Genomic DNA, 11,563 nt, shown 5'->3' on the forward strand with positions numbered 1-11,563 from the left:
CTGGGCTATGGTGGCTACGGACATGGCCTCTATGGTGGCTATGGTGGCTACGGCTATGGTGGTTACGGTCATGGTGGCTACAAGTGGTAACCTGGTCTGCCATATCAAAATACCACCATGAATCTTTCCTTCCCCCATGCGAGTCCTCAGAAATAAAACAAGAGTCGGTACAGAATCCTAATGTCTTTTTATCCAATATCCATAAGCATTTAATCCTGGAGAAAAATTTTTATATGTATTTCTAGCTTTGGGTGTAAGGAAATACATTTTTTTTTTTTTTTAATAATGGAACAGAGGAGAGGAAAACGAATTAAAAAAAAAAAAAAAAAAAAAAAAAGCTAATCCATACACCAGATTATTGGTGTCCTCTGTTAATAAAACATCTGTAACAGTTAGACTTGAACAGCTGTAGGTTGGAGTTTGGAGGGAAACAACTCTGGGGAAGCGAGTTCCAGAGAGATGCAGTTCGGGGAATGAAAGAATTCTGATAGGCAGAAGTTCTGCAATATGGTAATGTGACAGTCCAGTCATGAGCGCTACCAGATGCCCGTGTAGCACGAGGGAAGGCATGAAGAAGTGGCACAATGGACGAAACTTCGTCTGAGCATTTGTTATAAAAATATCTGTAAAATGACGCAAGGGAGGCAACAATCCTCCTTACTTGTAGGGGAGGTAGTTTATTAGTAATAGCAGGGTTATTAATAATTCTAACAGCTTTGTTCTGAATTTTGTCTGGTTGTTTTAGTGCAACCTCTCCACATCCATTCCACAAGGGTGAGCAGTATTCAGTCTGAGAGCGCACATGACTCTTATAAATCATAGCTAACTCAGAGAGATTTGAGTGAAGTTCTTCCCAGTATTTACCTGTTGTGTGTGTGTGTGTGTGTGTGTGTGTGTGTGTGTGTGTGTGTGTGTGTGTGTGTGTGTGTGTGTGTGTGTGTGCGTGTGCGTGTGCGTGTGTGCTTGTGCGTGTGCGTGTGCGTGTGCGTGTGCGTGTGTGTGTGTGTGTGTGTGTGTGTGTGTGTGTGTGTGTGTGTGTGTGTGTGTGTGTGTGTGTGTGTGTGTTTTGGTGCAGGTATGAAATTTTGGTATGAGCTGGAGGTAACCAAGGAAATTACTTTTTTTTTTTTTTTTAGACTATTGTTTCTTAGTGCTGAAGCGTGTTAGCCAGTGGATGGAAGGAGAGAAACTGGAAGGAGTTGGGTAGAGGATAGGGGGGGGAGGGAGAAAAGGGAGAGGGAATAGGGAAAGAGAAGATGGGAAAAGGACAGAGCGGGGGAAAATGAAGGACAGAGGGAGAGAGAAATGGGAGAGAGGAACTTAAGAAATATGATACAAAAATTATTGAAAAAACTATAAAGTGAGGAAAACGTGATATAAAATGAAAGAGAGAGAGAGAGAGAGAGAGAGAGAGAGAGAGAGAGAGAGAGAGAGAGAAAGTGAAAGTCTGAAGGTTAACTCTAAGAAGTACTGTATCATGAACAACATTACTGAGGTTCACACTGCAGACCACACCCCACTTTTGTTAGGTCTAGGATCAGGGTCGCGGCTTTCGTTCCTCGTAAACTCATTATTTTTAACACTTCCCTCATAATGCAGAGATGTCATTGCAGTGTGTGTCATTTTATTCTTGTAGTTTTCCATTCTTCTCTTTTTCATCCCACTTTCTCTCTCTCTCTCTCTCTCTCTCTCTCTCTCTCTCTCTCTCTCACACACACACACACACACACACACACACACACACACACACACACACACAAATAAGCATCTCATAGTGAGAGTCGATTTCTTCATACAGTAATTCAGATTTTTGCCATCTTCAATACCATTGTAATGTTATTCATATTACTGTGGCTTTGCTCTTCGAAGATCATAATAATAACCTATATCTCTCCCTGTACACAAAATTAGTGTTCATATTGTCTATCCTCCTCTTCCCATTGTCATTAGTTTCATTTTTAATTCAGTTTTGCATTAATTCATCAAGATTTCCATGTAATAAATGTTAGTGCAATGTCCACGATCCTCATCTCCATGTCTGTATGTCTGTCTAGTGCACAAACAAAAGAAGCCTCTCCTCATTGTCATATTATTTATCATTATCTTTCCGAAATTCCACAAAGTAGTCGAGGTTTTCACAAATTAAATTTAAAAAATGAATCGCTAAGGAAGAGGTGCTAGGAAGCCACAATAAGTGACGAAAATACGGGCCATGGTCTTATAAAACTCACCATTTGATAATTTATTTGAATCACTAGCTTTTCTGACCTTTATTGGAGAAAAGAGCAAGCTTAAATATTCCAGGCCATTCAACTCGCCCGCTGCAGAATGACCTTTGCTGGGTTTAAACATTATTTTCCTCAAGAAGACGCCAATTTTTAAGAGAACATTTTCATTTTATCATGTAGCATCTTCAAATATAGGCGTCATCATCCCTCTCTTTCCACCCTTCTCGATTTTTTCTCGTGATTCACTGCACAGACAAGATTCAGAATCACACACATGCGACCAGTCCGCTGCCGTAGTTATGGCTTTTCTTGCTGGAATTTCGAGGAATGTGGGGTACAGAATCTTCCCTGTCTCTTTTCTTCCTGCATGAATAAACTCAACACGGAAGTGGTTTTAATGTTATGTTTCCGGCCCATTGGATACCCCTGACTAAGAATGTATCTGGACAGGATTGAAATTATACCACTGGTTGTTTATGAATATTTTCGAAAACTGTATTGATCTAATTAATGACATTTAGTACTTCGATTCAAGGGGGTGATTTTGCACTGGATTTAAGGTTTTCCATATCCCTCTTAATCTCCTGTTTTATCAAGTACAAGATAACAAGTATATTTTCATTTTTTATTTGTTCCTTTTTATTTAAGTTTACTCTAATGGGTTTCGTTGTATGGGCGTAGTTAGTACAGTAAGAACATGTCAGCTGGTTATGTGAAAGATAACAGGAAATCAAGAATTAGTACACAGTTAAACTACAAATGCCGAGTAGCTAGATTTCGTACCAGGACTATGAGAACGATGTCTGATTGCATTCGTATCCTCTTCTACTTGGAGAAAAGCTAGATCTAAACCATTCCCCTGTCCATACTACCCTCTCAATAAGGCCCTTCTGCTTAAGGTGTACTTTGACGTCCCCAGCACCGCCACCGATCACCATCTTCTTCCGTCATCTCCATTGCTCTCTCCATCTCACTCTTTCTACCCTTGCTCCCCCCCCCCCAAAAAAAAAAAGAATCTCGGAAAATATTGCTTAGATAGGGTAGAGGTTCATTTTTATTTATTTGTTTATTTATTAGTCTGTATGTTTCCTGCTGTTTTCGTTGATTATTATCTTTTATATATTACATTAATTTACCCACATCGTATATTTCTAGACTTGACCTTAGTTAGTCTGAACTGGGATGGATGGAACTGATGAACATGAAGTGGCTTGAAAGGATATATGCACGACTTGGCGTGAAGGAAATACAAACATAGCCAACTTGATATTGACTGGATCTCGAAAACTGTAAAATTGGTGTCACCTGACCATACTCGATTTTTCTGTGGACCTGGAATGACCTTAACAGACCTAAATAACCTGGACTTGATTTGGCATTTATGGGACGCACTGATGTGGCTCTGCATAACCATGGCTATAAAAGACATAAAAAGAGTAACTGAATAACTGGATTTTAATGGAGGGGAATGAACCTGGATCACCCTGCGCCAATATTCTGAAACCTGGAGAAACCACTGTGGATTAGCATGGACGTTACTGAACCTGAAGTGGCACTGAACAGACCAACTTTTATCCTGATTCTTAGCCTAAACCGGCCTAAAATTACCTTACTTGACTGGACATGACAATACCCTACTAAAATATGTTCGTTATTTGACCTCTAGACGTTTTAGCCGATGATTATGTCTGGCGGAAAATATTTAGCAGTTTCGATTTTTTGTGTGTATGTGTTTATGCATTCATTTATGTATGAATTTTTAAAAATTAATTCACGTTACAATGCAGATAAGAAGTCGTAGTTTTTTTGTTTTTTTTCCCCGCAAATGTCGTGGACTTAGTTCTCCATAGCGTACAAGGATAAGAAGACTATTCCTGTTTTTTCCAAGATCAAGCACAGCAAAAACTTAAACACTGAAAATATTGAAAAAAGAATGATTCTGTTTTTCCACTGGTTTCACAGGTTAACAATAGATGTATTTGTCGCGCGGAGAGACACATTAACTGGGGTGTGTCAGCCCGCTCGTCCACACCAAAACAAAAACATCCAGGAGAAAGAACAACACACCGTCTCTTTGTGATTTTTTGAGCTCCGGCATCCAAGGTTGCCCTAAATAACAATAACTGCCTGATGTATTACTCACAGTTACGGGAATGAATGTGTGACCAGGGTGTGAGATAAATAAACCCATCATCACAGAGAATTATAATATGAATAATGTTAATGTTTGACAGATAAGTCCTCTCTCTTTACAGTAAAAAATACAAGCTAAGAATGAAAATATGCCAGCATCTAAATACCTTACGTATACATACAGAACCAGATTTTACCGACATCATCAAACCGTTAACGAACTTACGCGGTTCCTCATCCTTACTCAAGAACACCTGCACATACAGAAATATCTAGCCCGCGCGCGAGCACACGCACGCACGCACGCACGCACGCACGCACGCGCACACACACACACACACACACACACACACACACACACACACACACACAATCATCAATGGAAGCGACTTTGAAAACTGTCTGATACACAAACCGCAGCAAAACAATAGAGACGCTCAGAAGAGGTTATTGGGAGTGGTTGTGGTATATAAAGGGCCAGGCGTTAGTAGCTGCAGGCAGTGTTGGTCCAGCCTTCCCTCAAGCAACTCCTGGGCATCATGGTGAGGACATGGAACATCAGTGATTCCACCAGTTTTAAAAGAAACTAAACACTTATTGGTCTTCCACTAATGGACGGTTCGGTGACACATTTAAGTTCAGCTTTGTTTATTTCATTACTTAAGGTTTTATAAATCAATGCAGCAAGTCTTTGAAATAGATTATCTTTCCACAAAGATCCATCGTTTATCGGTATATCAAAAGTTCATCCACTTACATTTTTTGAGTAGAACAGAGATTTTCTGCATCAGTAGGAGTTTAGATTATTTAACTATATTAGGATGATAGATAATTCACCAAATTCGAACCCTAAAGAAATATGGTAGGAGCCTTCCGTAACTTCATCTATTTTCTGTTTCAATTTTACTTTAAAAACTATGTATAACCGTGAAGAATAGGAAACTCATCTTCGCTAGGTGATCACTAAAACTGAGGATAATAAAGTCTTAAATCCCGCGGCCTTATAGTCGTTCTATTTTATGAAGGCAGTTTGGGTGGGGCCTCCTAAGTCCTCACATCGCTAGCTTTGTTGCCACATCGCCACCACACACGTGCTTCTCTCTCTCTCTCTCTCTCTCTCTCTCTCTCTCTCTCTCTCTCTCTCTCTCTCTCTCTCTCTCTCTCTCTCTCTCTCATATTTATATTAACTGCTTCTGTTTTTATTTTCTTTATTTTTTCTCTTGTTTTGAATTTTAATGGGCATGCTTCCACAGCGGGAGACTGACAGATTATGACCCGCACACACAAGGGCATCTCTCGTGTCACTCCACTTGACAACGTCGCAAAACCAACGCTGACAAATCTTACCGGATGTATACTATACTATAATTTTTTCTTTAAATTATATCTATACAGAGTATTTAGAATTCATTTATAAGTAGTTACTACCTTAAAATAGGAGAGAGAGTGGGAGAGAGAGGTGAGCAGGAGTAATTACACGTGTGTGGCGGCGGTGATGTGGCAACAGAGCTAGTGGTGTGAGGTCTTAAGAGACCCCACGCAAACTGCCTTCATAAAATAGAACAACTGTAGTTAGCTGAAATACCGTAGCTATCCTGTAACACTCAGCTGAAAACGCGACGCTTTAATACGCTGTGTCTGCTGTACACACTCTAAGCACAACAGCTGAAGATGCATTAAATTGGGATTCTTTGAATATCGTTGGTTTGGAAATGCTCCATTCTTCCTGATCGTTTTGCCTAGTAGGTTCCTTTAAACCCACAGTACGAGTTTTGGCGTCACTGGCGCTACTTAACTATTATTTGGTTGAAGTCATAGAAATCTGGAAATCTACCTAAAATACATAAAATTCATTCATTATGATCATCATTCCTCACCACCTCGCCTTTGTTGCCTACACATTGGATGGTGAGCTCTATAATGCGCCCCTCCTCCCCCCGCAAGTTCTCTTTTGGGACATGGATCAAAGGATAAAGGATATAATTAAAGTGTATTTGTTCTAAGTGTAGCCAAACTGGAGGATCGATATTGCTAGAAACCAAGGAGACTCATTCCCAGCTCACAAGTAAATTTAGCTCATCGCATTTCACGCAACCACGATTTAGTTGAACGAAAATTCTGGGAGTGGCCAAATTTCGACACATGAAATTAAACAGAGTATAGATAAGTCAAAGAAATAACCATCTTCCAATCTCCGTCTGGGGATAAATTACAACTGGCGATGTACAATTAAAACCTAATCTCTACTAGTTCGTTGATGCTTCGATTTTTCCGTTAAGTATTCGTGAGACTTTGGGAGGATGCTTGCGTCTCTCTCTGTACAAGCAACCCCATCCCTGCACTTAGCCTTGCTTTACGTGGTACAGAGCTGCTCGAACCACATGTACTGGGTTCTTCATGGTGGAGTCGCCACAGACCCACGCCATTATTAAGGGGGGATTTCTACCCTGAACCCTGAACATTTTAGTTAATTCTTACGACACTTGAGTAATACTGAGAGGTTTATACTGCGCCCCCTTTTTCTAGGATGGACATAGATAATGGAATCATATATATATATATATATATATATATATATATATTAGAATGCAGTGTACATATCGTTATTACCATCAACTACGCCGAGCCTATACTTATAAAAAAGGGGGTCCTTTATCCCCTCCACTCTGATGATAGTTTTTATATTCTTGCCCTCTTGAAACGATTTTATACTCCTTAAGAGAGATTTCAAACTGCGAGAGTTAGGTATTAATTCTTTGACTTTCTTATAAGTGGTGCTCATAACCAGAATACAATCGTCTGTTTGCAGCAAGAATATACTAAAAGAAAAAGATCAAGGACTGGATGGGTTAAGAATAAGTATGACTAAAACACACACCATTACTTTTCATATCCTCAAAATTATCCTTTCAGAAACTTACTCTGTTCTCTGTGGCTCTGGCCCTGCTGCTGGCCGTGGCTGTGGCTGCTCCCGGATTCCTTGGCCATGGCCATGGGTATGGCGGCTACGGGTATGGTGGCTATGGTTATGGCGGCTACGGTCATGGTGCCTTTGGACACGGCGGCTATGGTGGTCGCGGCTGGGCTGGTGGAGTAGGACACAACGTCTTCAACCTGGGCTTTGGTGGCTACGGACATGGCATCTATGGTGGCCATGGTGGATATGGATACGGTCCCTTCTACGGCGGCTATGGCTACGGTCACGGCGGCCATAAATACGGAAAGTAATCACTTGCATCACAACCACACGACGACCATTACTCATCTCATCAACTTGTAGGGCCTCAGAAATAAATCCATTTACGCAGAAAGATTTAAATTAATATCCTCCTTGCCTGTGCTGAGGATTGCTGTGAAGCTTATACAATATTTACAGGGCACTGTAGTTATCATTAGCTCGATGCAGTGTTTGGGAGACCTTCAGGCCATTCTACAGTGAGTGGCGAGCCAAAGGGTTCCCTGTAATCCATCAAGCCAGTTACTGCGTTGGGTGGTAATCATATAAGTAAATGGTTCCTGGTGGTCTAGTTGGTTAAGGGGGTTCAACTGATGGGGCTCGAATTTATATCCAACGAGAAGTTTAGGTTTACTGCTCACTTAGCACTCAGGGAAGGGCGAAGGTGATCTTCCCTCCTTAAACATCTGGACTGAGTAGCCTAGCCCAGGGCCTCAACGCGTTTGATGGGACAAGGTGACATGTAGAGGTGTGCCGTGCGTAGGAGGGCTACTGGGCCTTGAGGGCAGGATGTGAAGCCTATGCCCAGAGTAGGTCACATTAAAATAAATAAATAAATAAATAAATAAAAAGATATCCAGAAAGGTAGGACGAACATCATGATATTATACAATTAACACGCGTGCAGAAAGGACAGTTTTGAAGCAAGTATAATTGGAGACGGGAAGAGATTTGATTTATTTATGCACAGAACTAAGAATCAGTCAGAGAGCAACAGTCTCACCTGACACAAACTCAGAATTATAAATAGAACTAGAAAGCACTCAGAGAGTGCATGCTTCCGCCAATGCCATTGCATGATCCGGATTCAGATCCGGATCCCCCACAAAATTTAAAGAATTCATGCTTCGCCCATGGCCTACCCTTCCTGAAATTTTCATTGAAATTCATTGAGAACTTTTGGAGATGTCGTGTGGACAGACAAACAAACAAAAACAAAAACCTAGGTGAACACAAAACCTCCTTTAACTTCGTTGGCAGAGGTAATAATTGAAGATACCAGGTTCGGAGTCACTAAAATTCTCGTCTATTTTTTAACGCTCCACCTGACAAAGTCAGAGGAGGAGGATGTTATCATTGGGATCAATAGGTGTCCGTCCGTACAGTTGGGCAACAGGGCAGCTGGCTGGGCGTAGATATTTCGATTCCAGAACAGAACTCAGAAAGTATTCACCATAGAGTCATGAAATTTCACATAGTTATGTCTTAGTGCGCGTGCACACGTGTGCCCAAACAAGTGTTGGCAACATGTAAGCAACACAATAACGAACACACTGCAAACATGTTGGGAGCAGCAGCGTCCAGATCATGTTGGCAACATTATGATGAAGTCTCACCTGCCTCGTACGGATACATTTATCCCATCGCCACTGCTGCCAGTGTTCCAAACTGCACTGAAACAGGTTTGCATACATCTGTCCATATACTGCTGCAAACATATTCCCGAACATGTTGCCAGCTGTGTTGCCAACATATGTTTGAGCACACGTGTGGACGAGCGCTTATATTGAACTGGTGCCTTTTGATAGGTAGAATGATGTGTCTTAAGCATTTTTTTTTTTTTTTTAATAGTGAAAAAGTAATTTTTTTTCAGAGACTTCAATGCGACCTGCGCAAGGAATCTGATTTAATATTTTTGTATGTTCATTATCAAATGATTCAATAAACTTAACAACTGACACTTTGGTTTTTGTTCTCTTTCTTCCAGTGGCCTTCTTTCTGCCAAAGCATATGTATAATGAAATACCAAGCCTCATTCAAGGCGTTCTCTATACGCCCACCTTTAACAGGAAAGATGGGGGGGGGAGGTGAGGGCCGTTATGCGCTTGGTTAAGTGTGCAGGGTGGTGAGGGGTATGTGCTTGGTCAGATGGAGGGTTGCGTTGCCTATGTTGCCTGTGTTTTTATAATAACATTTTAGCAGACTTAATATATACTTCTGTCACGCACTGTTATACGATGTGATTTTCCTTCCTTCGTTTTACTTATGCTTTTCCTCCTCTGGGAAAAGAAAAATGTTAGTGTCTGATAAAATTGAACAATTAATGACTACTTGGGTTCACCTGCCACTACACCAGTCCGCCTCTCATTCCACCACACTACACCAGTCCACCTCTTATTCCACCACACTACACCAGTCCACCTCTTATTCCATCATGCTATTCCAGTCCACTTCTTATTCCTTCTCACACCACCAATCCATCCCTCTCTCCACAATATTACACCAATGCACTTCTCAGTTTCCTTCATCACTTGCCCTTCATTCCACATACCGTACTAACCAAATTCCCACGCCACAATAGACCAACTCAAATGCCATTCCATTGTTTTGCCCCAGTAAAATTTCTTACAAGTTTTTTTTTTTTTTTTTTTTTTTGCGGAAGAGGTAAGCGTGAGAGGTGTGGGAGGCTTCATTTTTACCAGAGCGACATGTGCAGTGCTGAAATATATTAACACATGCATTCATTAACATGTTTTATCCATTTAGAACAGAATTTTATACGAGCTATGTTTGCAGCTGAGGGGTAAGGAGGATTACTTTTGCCAACTTATCAATTACTCTTTATCACTTAATTCTTGAATCTTATAGCTGCTTATTCTCTTTCAGTCTGAATGCACTGGACCTAAGCTTTCATTCTGACTTAAGAAGATAAACAGCAAAAACGAGATTAACTGAAGCATTTCTGGTGACTATAATTTTCATGTATATTTGAGGAAGTCCACTGTTGACCTGGAGTTAAGTGGCTTGAGTCGTAGCGTACTTGTTTGGCGATGGGTGTACCTCGAATCTAGAGTTCGAACCCAAAGAGTTGCAGACATTTAACGTGGGTGCGGAAAATGCACCCTTTCATAATTATGTTCGCACCTCGTCGAGTCTAATGATGGCATTACAAATCTTAACACTCAGCCATATCCTTTACAACACAACTTTCACATACATCATTCTTCCCACAGATATTCCATCATTATTCATCCTTTCCAGCATGGGGAAGGGTTATTTTGGTCTGTCACTGGCGAGGGAGACCTTCGTGTAGTGGCTTCGATAAAACTGTATGGTGGAGCTCCCCAGTTATAAACGTCCCTAACTTCCCTCCCTATTTCCCAGAAGGGGTGATGGTGGGCTGTAGGAGAGGAGCCACTAAAACTCGCAGTTCACAGGGTTTACATGCAGATGTCCCTGGGACTGCAACTACTACCACTACCACTCTCCCTCCGAGAAGATCCAGTCCTGTAATAGACCTAGTTCGATGTGATAACAGATACAGAATACAAAAAGAGGCTATCTTCGATTTTTTTCTGTTTATCTCAATGACATTCCAGATATTCTCAGATTATATTTCAGTAAGCTGTAGAACTTCTAGTTAACTGGTATCGTTTATAAAGGCTCCAACATGGTTGCATGCGTTGGCCTTGGCCATCTGATGGCAACTCTCCACTGTGCACCATCTGGCGGCCTTCTTACTCAGTCCCTTGTCCTTGAGGTCATACACTCTGACCTCGTCTCAGGTCTTTTTTGGTGTCCCTTTCGCAACCCCACTTCCAACGTTCACATTCCTCCCCTCCCATACCCACTTGTCATCCTTTGTCCTCTCAACATGCCCAAACCATCTCAGTCTACCCCTTCTCATCATAACCCCAATACATTCCAGTCTCATCTTTCCTCTTAACTCTTAATTATTTCTTGATGAAAATTTGTGTTGGCTGTTCAGGGCTTTATGTCAAGGGAATACAGGACCAGCCTGGGTCAAGGTGGTTGAGCCTATTTTGACTGACATTGAGGCTTCCGAAATCAAATATGAATATCATGCGAATTTTTATCTCGTTCGCTGCGATGACTTTTTTTTTTTTTTTTTTAGTTTATTCTTGCTTCTGCCAGATTATGTTATGCAGTTTGGAGAGGCCGCCATTGGAGCAGGAGTCAATGAAGGCAATATCTAACTCCTCAAATTCACGAAGTCTGTCCCGAA

The sequence above is a fragment of the Coenobita brevimanus genome, chromosome 50, assembly GCF_032717465.1.
Source record: "Coenobita brevimanus isolate Jiangsu-jjx chromosome 50, ASM3271746v2, whole genome shotgun sequence".
NCBI lineage: Eukaryota > Metazoa > Arthropoda > Malacostraca > Decapoda > Coenobitidae > Coenobita > Coenobita brevimanus.